Here is a 19,030-nt window from a genome sequence, read left to right as displayed (position 1 = left end):
TAGCGTGCTGTGGCTCATGGGCAAAGAGTCGGACACAACTGAGCGACTAAACTGAACTGTATTGACAAGAGACTAAAAACTCCAGGAGTCAATGAAGGGAACCCTCCTTGCTTTTGTGAGATTAATACCCAGGAGCTCTCACACATCCTCAGAGGGAACACTGGACAAAAATCCACTTATGCTTCCAAAAGGAGAGAGGAAATAAATAATTCTGAAATACACCAGAGCATTCTGCTCTTAATAAGGCCTGTCCTCAAAGGAAAGTGTTGAATGGACCCTAGACGATTGAGGTTTTATTAAAGTCTACCTGACGTGGGAAAAGAAAAAGACTCAATTCCATCTCCCTCAAGCATTCCATTTAGAGAAAGGGCAATATCCAACTCTAGACCACTCTTACCCTCTTGCCCACCTACGAGGTAGGAAAACTAAGAAATACTTGTGAAATGCACAACCCAACTACACAGGCTCATTAAAAGACTAAGACTTAATGATATGACTGTAGAATACTTCTTTCTACCCACACCTCATCACTACACAACACCATTATTTTACAAGTTCCTTTCACAAGTACATCATGTCTGTCTTTCAACAAAAAATTACAAGACATACTACACTAAAAAACAAAAACACAGAGTAAGCATAAGAACCAGAATCAGCCTTTGCAAAGATGTTGAAAATACCAGACTAGAAATTTAAAACATCTAAGGTTTACATGCTAATCAATTGAATGAAAAAAAAGTAAATCACAAACAAGAACAGATGGATAGTATAAGGCAGAGAGACAGAAATAAAAAAGAGATGTTAGAGATACAAAATACTATCACAGAATTGATGAATGCCTTTTAAGGGCTCATTTAGTAGATTGGATATGGTTGAGTGGCTAACGAGAGACTCTCTGAGCTTGAAAATATGTCAATATAAACTTCAAAAACTGAAAAGCAAACAAAACAAAGACTGAGAAAAGCAGACCAGAATAACCCAAAACTGTGGGATAACTACAAAAAGTATTCAATATGCATACATGAAACACCAGAATGAGAAGAAAGTGCTAAAAGAAAAAGGACCATAAAAAAATATTGAAGCAAAAATGCTGGTGAATTTATGTAAATTAATGTTAGATAAAACCCAATGATCAAGGAAGCAGAAAAAGCCAAGCAAGAAAAAGATTTAAAAAAAAAATACAACTAGATATATCATTTTCAAATTTCATTAAGGATACAGAAAGAAATGTGAAAAATGTCAGAGGAAGAAAACCCTTTGTTCACAGAAAGGGAAAAATAAAGAATTTTATCTAACTTTCCCTAAGAAACCAAACCTAACAAGAGGATAGTAAAGTGTTGAGAGGAAAAATTCACCAAAGAAAAAATCTATATACCTTGTGAAATTATTCTAAAAAAAGCATAAGAGAAAAAAAGAATCACAGACAAAGACAAGAAAATTCTTGTCAGCAGACCTGCCTTAAAGGAATGGTTCTTTAGAGAGAAGGAAAACAGTATAGTTCAAAAACTCAGATCTATGTAAAAAAAGAACGAACTCGGGCAGGAATAACTGAAGATAAAATAAGAATCTCTTATTTTTCTTATTTTTAGTTTATATAACAGATAAAAGTTCATTCAAATATTAATAGCAAAATGTATTTTATTATATATGCATACCTATGTACAGTTGATGCTTCAACAACACGGCTGAAGGTAGGGGTGAAAACACTCACACAGTCAAAAGTCATTTGTCTCTCAGCAGCCACAGAGAATTGATTCCAAAATCCACCACAGATAACAAAATCCATGAATGCTCAAGTCACAAAGTCAGCCCTCCATAAAACTGTCCGAGGATCTGCATCTTTGGCTTTAACCAACAACAGATTGTGTGGTGCTACATTTATTGGAAAAAAAAAAAAAAGCATAGAAACGGACATAACAGTTCATACCCATGTTGTTCAAAAATCAACTGCACATTTTTTTATAACTATGTTTACATATAAATGAAATGAATAACAGCAAGGATACAAGGAACAGGACAGAGGAATTAGGGATATATTTATAAGATATTTATGCCATAGATGAAGTAGTATAGTGTTAGTTGAGAGTGGGTTTGAATTTTTGATATCTCTAGGGAAATGATTTAAAAATTTTTTAAAAGTAAAATGGATGTGCTAAGAAAAGACAGAAAATAGAATCATATACAATGCTCTATTAAAAATCATAAGAGGCAGAAAAGAAGGCTTTTTTGGTGCCAGAAACAATAAATATAAAGATTAACAAATATAGATAATAATCCAACTATGTAATTAATCACTTTAAATATCAACAGTGTAAGCATCAAAAAAAGGCAGAGTGTATCAAAGTTAGAGTGGATCAGAAAGTAGTTCAACTATATGTTGTTGTTTACAGGAAAGCCACTTTTTACATAAACATAAATGTAGAATAAAAGTAAAACGACTGAGGTGAATCCTTAAACATTAAATGAAGAATTAATATAAATTCTTCTCAAATTCTTCCAAAGTATAGAAGATAAGGGAACATTCTGAAACTCATTTTATGAGGCCAGCATGACCCTACCACCTTAAATAAAACAAGATATCACAGAAAAATGTACACATCAATATCCCTGATAAACATATATGTAAAAATACTCAACAAAAAATTATCAAACAGAACTGAACAATACTTTAAAAGGATTACATACCATATTAGGTGAGATTTATTCCAGAGATGCAAGTGTAGTTCAACAGCCACAAATCAGTCCATGTGATATACCACATTAACAAACTGAACAATATAAATCATATGATCATCTCAATAGATGCAGAAAAAGCATTTGACAAAATTCAACATGTTTATGATAAAAACTCTCAAACTTGGTATAGACAGAACATGCCTCAAAATAATAAAGGCCATAAGCTACAAGCTCACAGCTAACATCATACTCAGTACTGAAAAGTTGAAAGCTTTTCCCTCAAGATTAGAAACAAGAAAAGGATGCCCACTCTCACTACTTTTATTCATCATAATTTTGGAAGTCTTAATCAGAATATTGAGGCAAGAATAAGAGGTAAAAGGTATTAAAGTTGAAAAAAAAGAAGGAAAACTGTCACCATCTGCAAATGACAACATGTTACATATAGAAAATCATGAGGATTTCACATACACTCACACCACAAACTGTTAAAGTTAATTAAAGTATCAGTAACATTATAGGATACAGACTCAATACATAAAAATCTGATGCATTTTTGCACATTAATAATAACTTACCAGAAACAGAATCAATCCCATTTATAATTGTCTCAAAAGAACAAAATACCTAGGAATAAATGTTACTGAGGAAATAAAATCCCTATACACTAAAAAGTATAACACATTAGTGACAGAAATTGAAGAAGACAAGAAAGATATTCTGTGACAATGGAGTGCAAGAATTAATAATGCTAAAATGTCCATGTAGATACTCAATGTAATCTGCAGTTCAGTATCAATTCAGTTCAGTTCAGTTCAGTCAATCAGTCATGTCCGGCTCTTTGTGACCCCATGGACTGCAGCACACCAGGCTTCCCTGTCTATCACCAACTCCTGGAGCTTGCTCAAATTCATGTCCATCAAACTGGTGCAATATAAACCCAATCAAAATTCCAATGACATTTTTCACAGAAATGAAACAATCCTAACATCTAGATGAAACCACAAAGGACCCCAAATAGCCAAAAAATATTGAGAAAAAAGAACAAAGTTGAAGCCATCATACTCCCTAATTCAAACTGTATTACAAAGCTATAGTAATGAAAACAGTATAGTACTGGCATTAAAAACAAACATATAGATCAATGGAACAGAGGAGACACTGCAGAAACAAAACCATACTTATATAGTCAATTGACTTAGAACAAAAAACAAAATAATATGCAATGAGAAAAAAGTCTCTTCAATATATAGTGATGAGCAAACTGCACAGACACAAGCCAAAGAATGAAACTTGAGCATTACATCATACACAAAAATAAACTGAAAATGGATTAGAGCCTTAAAAGTAATACCTGAAATCATATAACTCCTTGAAGAAAATATAGGTGGCAGATTCCCTGACACTGGTCTTGGTGATAATATTCAGATCTAACATCAAAAGAGAGGATGAGCTGGTTTGATGGCATCACTGATTCAATGGAAATGAGTTTGAGCAAGCTCTGGGAGTTGGTGATGGACAGGGAAGCCTCGCGTGCAGCAGTCCATGGGGTCGCAAAGCATCAGACATGACTGAGCGACTGAAATAAATTGAACACCAAAAGCAAAGACAAAAAAAGCAAAAAAAAAAAAAAAAAAAAAAGGAAATACATAAAATTAAAACTATTCTGTACAGCAAAGAAGACCATCAACAAAATGAAAAGTCAACCCACTGGATATTTGCAAATCATATATCTGATGAGGGATTAATAGAATACATAATCATATAGCTCAACAGCAAAAAATAATTCCAATAAAAATGAGCAGAAGATTTGAATAGAAATTTTTCCAAAGAAGACATAGAGTTGGCTAACAAGTATATGAAAAGATGCTCAACATCACCAATCACCAGGGAAATCTAAATCAAAACCAGAAAGTGGTATCACCTCACCCCATCAGAATTGTTATCATCAGAAAGGAAATAACCAGGGTTGGCAAGGATGTGGAGAAAAGGGAACCCTTGTGCACTGTTTGTAGAAATGTAAATTGCTACAATCACTCTGGAAAAGAGTAGGGAAGTTCCTCAAAAACACTAAAAATAGAAAAACTGTATGATCTAGCAATTTTACCTCAAGGTACTTCTCTAGAGAAACAGAAGTACTAACTTTAAAATATATCTAGACCCCCCTTTTCACTGGAGCATTACAAGAGCAAAGACATGGAAACAGCCTATGTGTCTTGTGATGAATGAATGGATAAAGAAGATGTGGGATGTATGTGTGTGTGTGGTACAATGGAATATTATTCAGCCATAAAAATGAATGAAATTTGTCATTTGTGAGAACAAGAAAGGAACTTGAAGCTATTATGGTAAGTGAAATAAGTCAGAGAAAGACAAATACTGTATGACCTCAGTTATACATGGAGTCTTAAAAAAAAAGTAAAAATGAAAAACTGGCCCATAAATACAGATAAGATTGGTGTTCCCATAGGTGGATAGTACAAGTTTGGCAAATAGGCTGAACGGTTCGAAAGGCACTAATTTACATTTATGAAATAAATAAGTCACAGGAGGTAATATACAGCATGGTGATTATAGTTAATAATACTATTCCATTTAGAAAGTTGTTAATAGAGTACACCCTAAAAGTTTTCTCCAAAAGCAAAAAATATTTTGAATGGTATGGTGATAGATATTAACTGGACTTATTGTCAAGATAATTTTTCAATATATACAAATATTAAATCATTATTTTTATACCTGAAGCTAACATAATGCTATATGTCAACTGCACCTCAATAGGTACAATTGATAGCTCCTACTCTACCAAGTTAAAAGCCTGTGTAACAAGTAAGTGCTGCTAATTTTAAATACGAAAATTTAAGAAGCAGCCTTCAGTTCCTTTTAGACTTTAATAATTTTAAAATTATTTTGCTAAACATACATACAAATGTGTATATAAATGTCAAATTGTAATATTAGTAAATTCAAATGTGTATAATATTAAGTTCAAATATGTTCAAAAGGCAAATATAATTGAAGTATAGATATACAATAGAGAAAGCATCTGGGTCTAGTTACCATTTCAAAGCAGCTCTGTAACTAAAAAGTAATCAATATCAAATGAACTTATTTACAAAACAGAAACACACCAAAAGACACAAAAAACAAACTTATGGTTAACAAAGAGGAAAGGGTGGGAGAGGGAAAAATTGGGAGGTTTGGATTAACATTTATATGAATAACATATGTTATTCATATATGTTTATACATCACCATAAAATACATAATCAACAAGGACCTATTGGATAGCACAGGGTATTATACTCAATATTTTCTACTAAACTATAAGGGGGGAATAGTGGAATATTGGCAGATTTTATTTTCATGGGTTCCAAAATTACTTCAGAGAGTAACTACAGCTATGAAATTAAAAAACAGCTTGCTCCTTGGAAGAAAATCTATGACAAACCTAGACATCATATTAAAAAGAAGAGACATCACTTTGCCAACCAAGGTTCATATAGCTACAGCTATGATTTTTCCAGTAGTCATGTACGAATGTGAGAGTTGGACCGTAAAGAAGGTTGAGAGCCAAAGAATTGATGCTTTTGAACTGTGGTGCTGGAAAAGACTCTTGAGTCCCTTGGACAGAAAGGAGATCAAACCAGTCAATCCTAAAGAAAATCAGTCCTGAATATTCACTGGAAAGACTGATGCTGAAGCTGAAGCTCCAATACTTTGGCCACATAATGTGGAAAAGACTCTGATGCTGGAGAATATTGAGAGCAAGAGGAGAAGAGGGTGACAGAGGAAAAGATGTCTGGATAGCATCACCAACTCATGGACATGAGTTTGAGCAAACTCTGAGGATGGGGAAGCTTGGCATGCTGCCATCCATGGGGTCACAAGAAGTGTGACATGATTCAGTGACTGAATGACAGCACCAACATACGGGGGAAAAGAATCACAAAAAGAATATATTTGAGACATTGTGCTATAGACCTGAAACTAACATACTATTGTAAATCAATTGCGTTTCAATTAAAAATATATATGGGTGTATGTATATATATATATATACATATATATATATAAAGATATCACTACCACTGTCAGTAAGCTTTCACTAGTTTCTATTGACTGCAATACTAACTTTTTAGTTATCACACATTATAAATAAAAAATCATTTCTTTTTAATCAGATAATTATAAAAACCATGTTTTTATACAATAAATATTCCATCAATTACAAACCATTTTTCTGAAATTTTTCCATTTAAAAACTTGGTGGAAAAAAAAAAAAACAACTTGGTGGAAAATACACATAATGAAAGTATAAGTGGTTATGATTGATGAATATCTAAGTTAAAAGCTGAAAAGTAAAATCAAAAAAATGTATTCTATGTATCTATTTTAACTTCAAATGAATATATAAAAATATTTAAATATTTTTCAAATAAATTCTTTGTTAATTGTGTCAACGACCTTTAGACATCACATTCATTCCCTGGAACTTTGAATACTAGAAATACAAATACATTATTTTAAGTTAAAAGTGTATGAAAATATAATACTAGTTTTGATGATCTGTGTTCCAGTACCTTATTTTCTAAACATTAGTTATGATATTATAAACAAGTGGAATGCTGGATAATAGACTCTAGAATTTTTACAAGAGCTGATAAGATTCTGTATATAAAAGAAAATCATATAAAAGAAGAAAAACAAAGTTTTTTGAAAATAAAAATATAAATATTATAATTAGCAATATTTTATATCTATCATGGTCACAAACTATTTGTAGTGTAGAATATCTGCAGAAGACTGAAATCCATAACATATATAGTAATTGTATTTTAAAATACTTATTAAGTTTAGCTAATAAATTTACCGAATCTATCCTGTTTTGAAGAAGACTTGCTGTAATTTTAAACCACAGGCAAAATGCACTTTAAAAACTAAAGAGGGGTATTATTAGAATAGTCAAAATATTCCATCTCTTCTGGAAAATGAAATTTAGCTGGTTTATAAATTAATATAAATACATTCAATTCTTTGAAACATTGCATTTTCATTTCAAATGACATAAAATACAATTTGGAGCAAGAAATCAAGACTCACTTGTAATCAGAACATGCTATTTTTCCCCTATAAATGCATTTGCTTTCTAAAATTTAGGAAACTACATATATTTCTGTTATTAAAAAAACTTGTGAAAATTTCAGTTTTCAATTTCTATTCTGTACTCTCAGACTCTAAACCCATAAACCTGAAAAAACTAAATTGTGATGAACCAGAAGATAGATATAAAACAACAAAAACGATTGATAATTAAAATATCCAGAAAAAAATATATGAACAGAAAATTAAAAAATAGGAAATATTTAGCATAGCAATATTTATCATAGCTTAAACAACCTTGGTTAGCATTCGAAAAACAACTAAGTTGGGTCATTAACATACTTCTAACAACATAATAGATAGCATATTTATAAACTGAAATTTAATTACTGATTCTGCTAATTTATTTCTTTACCACATGCCCTCTCTATGCCCCAGAAAAAAAATAAAAACAAAAACCTCATGCTAATATAGGATAGGTATAAGATGATTTTGCAACCCAGGAGTCATTTGAAATAATCTACAAAGAAAACTAAGAGAGCTACAGAGAATCAAAGACAAAGAAAAATTCTGGAAAGAGACCAGAAGATAAAATATCTAACATAAGAACACAGATAAGAATTATAGCTGTCTTCTCCTCAGAAACCACACAAGCAAAAAGAGAGTAAAATATTTAAAGTTTTTCCAGAAAAACCTCTCCAACCTAGAATTCTGTACCCTCTGAAATAACCTTTCAAAGTGAAGGAGAAATAATGACTTTCACAGACAAGCAAATATTGAAAGAATAAGTTGCCAGAAATTGCCAACATCCATTGGATCAAAGAAAAAACAAGGGAATATGAAAAAAAAAAGAAATCTACTTCTGCTTCACTGACTATACTAAAGCCTTTGACTGTGTAGATCACAACAAACTGTGGAAAATTCTTAAAGAGATGCAAATACCAGACCACCTTACCTGCCTCCAGAGAAGCCCATATGCAAGACAAGAAACAACAGTTAGAACCAGACATGGAATAACAGACTGGTTCAAAATTAGGAAAGGAGCATGTCAAGGCTGTATATTGTCACCCTGCTTAGTTAACTTCTATGCAGAATACATCATACAAAATGCTGGGCAGGATGAATCAAGCTGGAATCAAGCTGGAATCAAGATTGCCAGGAGAAATACCAACAACCTTGGACATTCAGATGATACTACTTTAATGGCAGAAAGAGAAGAGGAACTAAAGAGCTTCTTGATGAGGGTGAAAGTACAGTGAAAAAGCTGGCTTAAAGCTCAACATTCAAAAAACAAAAATTATGGCATCTGGTCCCATCACTTCATGGCAAATAGACAGGGAAAAACTGGAAAAAGTAACAGACTTTATTTTACTAGGTTCCAAAATCACTGCTGACAGTAACTGCAGCCATGAAACTAAGACACTTGCTCACTGGAAGAAAACCTATGACAAACCTAGACAGCATATTAAAATGCAGAGATATCATTTTGTCGACAAAAGTCCATACAGTCAAAGCTAGGCTTTTTCCAGTAGTCATGTACAAATTTGAGAGTAAGAATATAAAGAAGGCTGAGTGCCAAAGAATTGATGCTTTCGAACTGTGGTGCTGGAGAAGACTCTTGAGAGTCCCTGGGACAGCAAGTAGATCAAATCTGTCAATCCTAAAGGATATCATAGTGTATATGTACCACAGCTTCCCTATCCATTCGTCTGCTGATGGGCATCTAGGTTGCTTCCATGTCCTGGCTATTACAAACAGTGCTGCGATGAACATTGGGGTGCACGTGTCTCTTTCAGATCTGGTTTCCTCGGTGTATATGCCCAGAAGTGGGATTGCTGGGTCATATGGCAGTTCTATTTCCAGTTTTTGAAGGAATCTCCACACTGTTCTCCATAGTGGCTGTACTAATTTGCATTCCCACCAGCAGTATAAGAGGGTTCCCTTTTCTCCACACCCTCTCCAGCATTTATTGCTTATAGACTTTTGGATAGCAGCCATTCTGACTGGCATGTAATGGTACCTCACTGAGGTTTTGATTTGCATTTCTCTCATAATGAGTGATGTTGAGAAACTTTTCATGGGTTTGTTAGCCATCTGTATGTCTTCTTTGGAGAAATGTCTGTTTAGATCTTTGGTCCATTTTTTGATTGGGTCATTTATTTTTCTGGAATTGAGCTTCAGGAGTTGCTTGTATATTTTTGAGATTAATCCTTTGTCTGTTTCTTCATTTGCTATTATTTTCTCCCATTCTGAAGGCTGTCTTTTCACCTTGCTTACAGTTTCCTTTGTTGTGCAAAAGCTCTTAAGTTTCATTAGGTCCCATTTGTTTATTTTTGCTTTTATTTCTAATATTCTGGGAGGTGGGTCATAGAGGATCCTGTTGTGATTTATGTCAGAGTGTTTTGCCTATGTTCTCCTCTAGGGGTTTTATAGTTTCTGGTCTTACATTTAGATCTTTAATCCATTTTGAGTTTATTTTTGTGTATGGTGTTAGAAAGTGTTCTAGTTTCATTCTTTTACAAGTGGCTGACCAGTTTTCCCAGTCCGTAGGTATGTGGATTTATCTCTGGGCTTTCTATTTTGTTCCATTGATCTATATTTCTGTCTTTGTGCCAGTACCATACTGTTTTGATGACTGTGGCTTTGCAGTAGAGCCTGAAGTCAGGCAGGTTGATTCCTCCAGTTCCACTGCTGACTCATGTCAATGTTGGCAAAAACCACTACAATACTGTAAAGTAATTAGCCTCCAACTAATAAAAATATATGGAAAAAATAAATAAATAAAAATAAAGGATATCAGTCCTGAATATTCATTGGAAAGACTGATGCTAAAACTAAAGCTTCAGGACTTTGGCCACATAGAATGAAGGGCTAACTCACTGAAAAACCCCTGATATTGGGAAAGATTGAAAGCAGGAGAAGAGTGAGACACAGAATGACATGGTGGGATGGCATCACTGAACCAATGAACATTAATTTGAGCAAACTCCAGGATACAGTGAAGCACAGGGAAGCCTGGTGTGCTACAGTTCATGGAGTCATGAAGAGTAGGACATGACTCAGTGACTGAACAACAAGAATTAACTGGCAAGTAATATCAAAAGAAGTTCTTTAGAGAAAGGCAATATACTGTAGTTCAGAAACTCAGTTCTACATAAAGCAAGGAAAAGCACTATGAAATAAAAAGGTGTAGGTAAAATAAAACATTTTAGTTTTCTTCTTCTTAACTGTTCTAATAGGTACCAATTTGTCAAAATATTAAAAGCAAAGACATGAAATTATGAATGCTTATATACATGAAATTAATCACAATAATAATAAGAGACAGAAGAAATGAATTAGGTTTATTTTCTTATTATAAGGTACTCAGACTACCTTGAAAATGGATTTGGATTAGTTATAAATGTGTATTACAAACTTTAGAGCAACCACTAAAAAAAGTAAAATAAGAACTATAATGAATATGCTAATAATGGAGGAAAATGGAATCATATGCAATGTTCAATTAAAACCAAAAAGGCCAGAAAAAGCGTGGAAGGCAAAAACATAAACAAAAAACAGTGGCAATAAACAAAAAACAGTAGTGAATATGGCAGATATTAATCAAACTATAGCAATAATCATAATGATCATCAGCAGTCAAAATGCAATGATGACAAAAAAATTGACAAAATGACAAGAGATTGTCAAAGGAGATAAAAAAAAGATGAGACTCAACTATATTTATCTACAACAAAGCCTACTTTAAAGATAAAGACATATAGATTAAAGTGAAGTGATTGAGGAAGATATAAAATGCTAATACTAATTAAAAAAAAAAAAGCAGGAGTGGTTTTATTAACTTCAGACAGCAGATTTCAAAGCAAGGAAAGTTAGCAGAAATAATGAAGGGCATTACCCCATGAACTAGCCAGTCCATGGAATTCTCCAGGCCAGAATTTTCGAGTGGGTAGTTGTTCCCTTCTCCAGAAAATCTTCACAACTCAGGAATCAAACCAGGGTCTCCAGAATAACAGGTGATTCTTTACCAGCTGAGCTACCGGAGCATCTCAATGAAGGGCATTACATAATGACAATGGGTTCATTTCTCCAAGAAGATATACTAATTGATAAAGTTTATCTTCCTAGAAACAGGGTAGAACTATTTGAAGCAAAATTGAAAGAAATGCAAGTAGAAACAGATGAATGCACTATCATGACAGGAGATTTCAATACCTCTCTGCAGAAATGGACTGATCCAGCAGACAGAATAATCAGTTAAGGATATAGTTGAATGCAAAAACACTATCAATCAACTATAATTAATATCTACAGACTACTTAATCACACAAGAGCCAAATATACACTCATCAAAAGATCACATGAAACATCTGTCAAGATAGAACACATTCTGGATCATAAAATATACTTTAGCAAACTTAAAAAAATTATACAATATCCATTCCATATTTCCATGAAATTAAAGTAGACATCACTAGCAGAAAGATAGCTTGTAAATTCCCAAATAGGTGGACATTAATAACACATTTCTAAATAACACATATATCAAAATAATGCAAAGCTCAAAAACGATCACATGATAAATTGTTTAATATTTTTAACCAAATGAAAATAAAAATTCAACTTATCAAAATGTGTGCGATGCAGCAAAATTGGTGCTTCAAGGTAATTTTTAGCACTGAATGCATATACTGCAAAAGAAGAAAGATCTAAAAGTAACAATCTAAACTTCTATCTCATTAAATTAGAAAAATAAGAGAAAATTAAATCAAAGGGAAGAAAAGAAATAATATGAATTAGATCAGAAATCAACAAAATTGAAAACAGGAAATCAATACAGAAAATCCATTAAACCAAAAACTGGTTCTTTGTCAAGATCAATAAAATTAATAAGACTCCAGCCTAGCCAGAGAAAGAGACAGGGGGTGGAAGGGACAGAAAAAACCAATATCAGAAATGAGAAATGGAAAAACACTACAGATCCCACAGACAATACTATGAACAACTCCATGCACACAAATTTGATAACCTTGATGAAATGAACTGATTCCTTAAAAGAAATAATCTGCCAAAACTCACACAAGAATAAACAGACATTCTGAATATGCACATATCTAACAAAGAAACTGAGTCAACAATCATTAACCTTCCAAAACAGAAACATCAAGCCCAGATGGGTTCGATAGGGAATACTAAGCTAGAAGTTATATAAATTCTCTACAATCTCTTTCAGAAGATAGAAGCATAGGGAATACCTTCTCACTCTATGAGCCACCATTATCCTGATACTAAAGTCAGTCAAAAACATTACAAGACTACACACCAGTGTTTCTCATGAAAACAGATATAAAAATCCTAAAAAAAAAAAAAATTAATAAATCAAACCCAACAATGTACAAAAAGAATCATACATCTACTACTGAGGAAGGTGATTGCAGCCATGAAACTAAAAGATGCTTGGCTCCTTGAAAGAAAAGCTATGACAAACCTAGACAGTGTATTCAAAAGCAGAGACATTACTTTGCTGAAAAGGTCTGTCTAGTCAAAGGTAGGGTTTTTCCAATAGTCATGTATGGGTGTGAAAGTTGGATTCTAAAGAAAGCTGAGTGCTGAAGAATTGATGCTTTTGAACTGTGGTGCCCTTGGACTGCAAGGAGATCAAACCAGTCAGTCCTAAAGGAATCAACCCTGAATATTCATTGAAAGGACCGATGCTGAAGCTGAAACTTCAGTACTTTGGCCATCTGATGGGAAGAGCTGACTCACCGGAAAAGACCCTGATGCTTGGAAAGATTGAAGGAAGGAGGAGAAGGGGACGACAGAGGATGAGATGGTTGGATGGCATCACTGACTCAATGGACATGAGTTTGAGCAAACTCTGGGTAATGGTGAAGGACAAGGAAGTCTGGCATGCTGTAGTCCATGAGGCTGCAAAGAGTCAGACACGAGTGAGCAACTGAACAATAACAAAAACACCAAGCTGGATTTATTCCAGATATATAAGACTCCTACAACATTCAAAACCAACTAATGTCGTCTATCACATCAACAGGCTAAAAAGAAAAATCACATGATTATATCAACAGATGCAGAAAAAGCATCTGACACAATCCATTACCTTTTCATGATAAAACTCTAAGTATACTAGGAATAGGAAAAACTTCCTCAATTTGATAAAGATTGTTTTTAAAAAAAAAATCTACAGCTAATATCATAATTAATGATGAGAAAAAAAGAAACTTTTCCACTAAGAAGTCCAAGACTAGAAATGTTCCATTTCACCATTACTTCCCAACAGTGTACTGAAAGTACTAGCTTATGCAATGAATGAGACAAAGAAAAAAAAAAGAAAGAAAGAAAGAAAAATGTGCAGACGACATCCCTGTTCACAGATAACATGACATCAGTGTAGGAAATTCAAAAGAATAGACAAATACTCCTGGAATTATTAATACTAAGTGATTACAGCAAAGTTGTAGATTGAGGGTTAAAACACAAAAGTCAAACACTTCTCTATATACCAACAATTAATGAGTTAAAAACACAACATCATTTCTATTTACCACTACCAAAAATAAAATATTTCTGTGTAAATGAAAAAAAAAATGCACAAGAAAAACAAACAAAAATGCTAATGAAAAATTCAAAGAATAAATGAATTCAGAAAGACTTAATGTTCATGGATAGAATGATTCGGTACTGTCAAGATGTCAGTTTTCCAATTTATCTTTTGATTCAAGACAACCCCAGTCAAAATCTCAGCAAATTATTTATCAATATTGACAAACTGATTCTAAATTTTATATAAAGAGGCAAGATATCCCCAAAACACAATATTTAAGGAGAACAAATGACACTCTGACTTTAAGACTCACTATAAAGCTATAGTGATCAAGACAAAATAGTACTGCCAAGAAAAAAGGTAGATCAATGGAACAGAATAGAGAGCCAAGAAACAGACAGACATGAATACAATCAACTGCAATTTCCAACAGATGGTGTTGAAACAGCTGGACATCCACATGTGAAAAAAAAGGAATCTGAACACAGATTTTATACCTTCAGGAAAATTAATTCAAATTGGACTGTATTACCTAAATATAAAACATAAAACTAAAAAACTTTTAGAAGATCACTTAGGAGAAAACCTAAATGACATTAGGGATGATGATGATTTTGTTAGATACAACAAAAACATAATCCATGAAAGAAATATGTTATAACCTACAGTTCTTTAATATTAAAGACATGATCTGCAAAAGTTAATGCCAAAGGAATGAGAAGACAAGTCACAGACTGGGAGAAAATCTTTGGCAAAAGTCACATGTGATAAAGGACTTACTAAAAATGTACAAAGAACTCAAAATTCAACAATAAGAAAATGACCTAGGTTAAAAATATAAGGCAAAACCTTAATACAAACTTCAGTAAAGAAGATAGAAAGGAGGCAAATAATCATATGAAAGTTGCTTCTCATCACATGTCATCAGGAACAAGAAAATTAAGACAAGAATGAGATACCATTACAGACCTATTAGAATGGCCAAAAGTCTAATACTGATAACACAAACTACTGACAAGGAAGGAACTTTCATTTATTCTTGTAGGAATGCAAAATCATATAGCCACTCTGGAAGACAGTTTGTTGGTTTCTCAAAAAAACTAAACATACTCTTACCATAAAATCCAGCAGTGCATTCTTTGGTATTTACCCAGAGAGGTTGAAAATTTATTTAACATATTACCCTGCACATGGATATTTATAGCAGCTTTACTCATCATAAAAATTGGGAAGAATCAAGAAATACTTCAGTAAGTAAATGCATAAATAACCTATGGTACATCCAGACAAGGGAGTATTTACTTAGCACTAAAAATAAATTAGCTTTCAAGCAATGAAAAGACATGGTATAATCTTAAATGCATATTACTTAGTGAAATAAGCCAATATAAAAGGGCTATATACTTAGAATTCTACCCATATGATATTCTGGAGAAAGGAAAACATGAAAGCACAAATATCAGCAGATGCAGGATTTGAGGAGAGGGATGAGGATTTTTAGGAGAGTTAAACTACTCTGAATAGTATTATAACAATGTATACATGTCCTTATACTGTGTCCAAACCCACAAAATAAAAAGACCAAGAGTGAATTGTAAGGGAAACCACAGACTTTGGGTGATCATGATGTGGTACTGTAGGTTCGTCAACTACAACAGATGTACCATTCTGATAGGTATGTTGACAATAAGGGAGGCTATGCATGTGTGGGTATATTGGAAACCTCTGTACCATCTTCTCAATTCTGCTATGAACCTAAAACTGCTTTAAAAAATAAAGAAAGCAAAATACAAGTTAGGGGGGAAAGTTTCCCTTTGCCCTACAGAAAGGGAGTGAAGATTTCTTCAATAGGACACAGTAGGGAAAAAAATAGTGAATAGGTTGAGACCAGACTAGCTGAGTAAAAAAATCCAAAGAAAGGAAACAGTAAAAAAAGAGATTTTTTGCTTTCCACTCCACATCAGGAAGAGTAAGAGAAGAGTGGTTAAACAGAGAGATGATACTCAAATAACAGAAACAATGAGAACTCCGGCATAAACTGGCCAAGCCATGAACCTGAGCTCCACAGTCCATAATCCAGGACCTCATTTGGATTCAGTTTCTTTTTATGAAGGAGAATAAAAATTTAATGTCTCTCAACAATTTTCACACAACCTTCATAGTTTTCCTATATTGATAAAAAATAAGTAAACTGGCATTAATTGTAAATAAGCACAAAACATCTTATGTGGATGATGGAAATCTGTACCCAGTTTGTGGTTGCAGTTACACAATTCTGTACATTTACCAAGAATCATGAAACTTCTCACTTAAAACAGGTGAAGTTAATGGCATGTAAATTATAACTCAGAAAAGTTCTTCAAAAGTCTATTTCACCTCTTTTTATGGCACTTCTTCAGATACTCTCTTCCAACAGAAAAAAAAAAGCCCAAATGCCTCCAAAGAATATCTATTTTTCCAACTTACTATAGTTTGGCTTGTCTGATGTCCCTTTTAAAAATATGGAACTCAAAATCAATCACATCATTTCCATTCTATACAGAATAATGAGTTACTACTAATCTGTATCGACTTATTTTATTCTGGTCACTGTAGCTTATGACTGTTTAAACGACTATATCACACTGTCTGATTATATAAAACATAAACTTAAATAAACTTTTTTTACCAGTATAATTGACTGCCAAAGATATTTATTCCCAATCACACAGTATATCTTTTTTTTTTCATTTTTTACTTAAAAATTAATATTAGTAAAAATTTGAAGAAAATAGAAAAGGCAGAGGAAGAACAAAAACCATAGCTGATACAGTATTAATACAATCCCTCAACTAATAGGCTCTACTGATCTTTCTTTCCTTAGGGCTATAATTATCTAGTTCTATAATTTAAAAATTAACTCCATCTACCTGCTGACAACTCCCCAAATTATATCTCCAGCCCAGACCTGTCTCCCAAAGTCCAAATTCATGTATAATGCAAACACATACACACACAAGTGCCCATTACATATGCATTGCATGCATATACATCTGTGTATTTTATGCGTCCAAAACCAAATGTTAAACTCTCTACTATCCCAATAACTGTCTCTACTTCCCAATCCATGGCCTTTCCCACTTCACTTGTCCCTCTAGCCTTCAAGCAGTTATTCATGACTCCTCTTTCACATTCCAGAGCCATTCCGTTAGCAAAATGTATTAATTGTGCCTTCAAACATACATCCAGAATCTAACCAAGTTCTCATCACCCCTACTGTTACCATCCTGGCCAAGACTTCAACAACTCTCACCTGTTTTGCTGGAGAAGCCTTTACACAAGTCTCCCTGTTTCTATCATTGCCTCATTTTCCATTACAGTCTGTTTTCACATTTCTACGTGCTCTTTTCAACCATTAAGGAAGTTGCATAAAAACCCAGCAATGACTTTGTTTCACTCAGTAAAGGAAAATCCTTTTTAGGCTGTTGTCATCGCTCTAACCTTCTCTCTTGCCATTTTTTTCCTTTCATTCACTCACCTCATTAAGTATTCTATATTTTCTAAACATTCTTAATGCATAGGTTTTTTTTTTATTAACGGAAAAGAAAGCTTTTAAACAATAAAACGACAAGAAAGTAATTTCCCTTTTTACTCAAATGCTCTGTAAGTACAAAATTGAATAACAGGGTTAAGTCTTTAGAAGAAAAAACTAAGTTCATTGTAGTAACTTGTAAGCCCTTAAATGTCTAAGTTGCTGATGAAAACTTTAATGAGGACAGTCTTCTTAAACTGTATCATGCAGTAGAATGATTTCTGAGTTTGGAATTGAAATATCCTGCTTAAATCTTCTTTCTACTGCTAATTGTGAGACTAAGTCACTATTCTTTCTGATTCATAGCTTTCTCATGTATAAAGATGAATAGAATAATCTGTAAAACTCATCATAAACTCGTGCTTTCCAAGAGAATAAACTTATTTATGGGTACCTATTATTGATCGGGACCTAACAGAAACACATCCAACAAGACTGACTTATTCCCAGGGATGCTACTGAAAGTTCTAGATTAATCTTCATACACAAAAGGATGCCAAAGAAACAGCCAAAAATACTACAAATGTTAAGGGCTTCATTGCATAAGTTTATACAATTTCCAAAAGCCTATTAAGTGATCTCAAAACTGAGAGGGATGGAGAGGCTCACTCTCTAGTAACTGCAAGGGCAAAGAAGCCACAAAGCTTCCTGAAGAGAATACGGTTTTTAAAAGTTCAGAATGTGTATCTGAACAATGGGGATGGGGCAGATGGCGTCAGATGACGATCCGAGGATTAGGGATTATCTTTCAAGAGATTCTAGGGAACTGCTTCTGGCTAAAAGAAACCACGCGTTACAAAGGACGAATCGCCTTGGAGAGAAAGCAATAAGATAGGTTGTAGTTTCGACTTCTCCTTAAGCTGGTGAATTCTCGAAATTTCGTCGCCCAAACTGAACCACTTACCGGGTCTAGCGGGCTGCAATGCCTTATGAGTTGGGAACTAGCGGCCCAGACCCGGCACTGTCGGACAAATCTCTAGGTGGCCATTTCCGTTCCGGAGACCGTTACTAAGGGAACGGGGCAAGGCTCTGCGCTGACCCCATCGTGGTTTTTCCTAGGCGGGCCAGAGAGCTTCGGGGGCGTGGTTACGTGAAGGACGCACGCAGGGGGCGGGACA

The 19,030-nt window shown here is 33.7% G+C and overlaps 1 protein-coding gene across 2 annotated transcripts in view; it reads right to left on the bottom strand.

The window, feature by feature from the left end:
- The window catches only part of LRRIQ3 (leucine rich repeats and IQ motif containing 3), a 198,002-nt gene extending 178,997 nt beyond the window's left edge, over nucleotides 1-19,005 (bottom strand). The window contains exons 1-3 of one of the 2 annotated variants that reach the window (XR_006335709.1): nucleotides 18,817-18,995; nucleotides 2,686-2,768; nucleotides 1,656-1,872 (exon numbers count right to left, since the gene is read on the bottom strand). The gene's annotated coding sequence lies outside the window, so the exon portion shown is untranslated. Of the gene's footprint in view, nucleotides 1-1,655; nucleotides 1,873-2,685; nucleotides 2,769-18,816 lie in introns of both variants that reach the window. The other variant, XM_043876900.1, reaches the window with a different exon arrangement.
- Nucleotides 19,006-19,030: the final 25 nt, after the last annotated feature.

This window comes from Cervus elaphus, chromosome 20 (genome assembly GCF_910594005.1).
Source record: "Cervus elaphus chromosome 20, mCerEla1.1, whole genome shotgun sequence".
NCBI lineage: Eukaryota > Metazoa > Chordata > Mammalia > Artiodactyla > Cervidae > Cervus > Cervus elaphus.
Note: the sequence above shows the minus strand (reverse complement) of the source record. Positions and strands in the feature narration are given on the sequence as shown.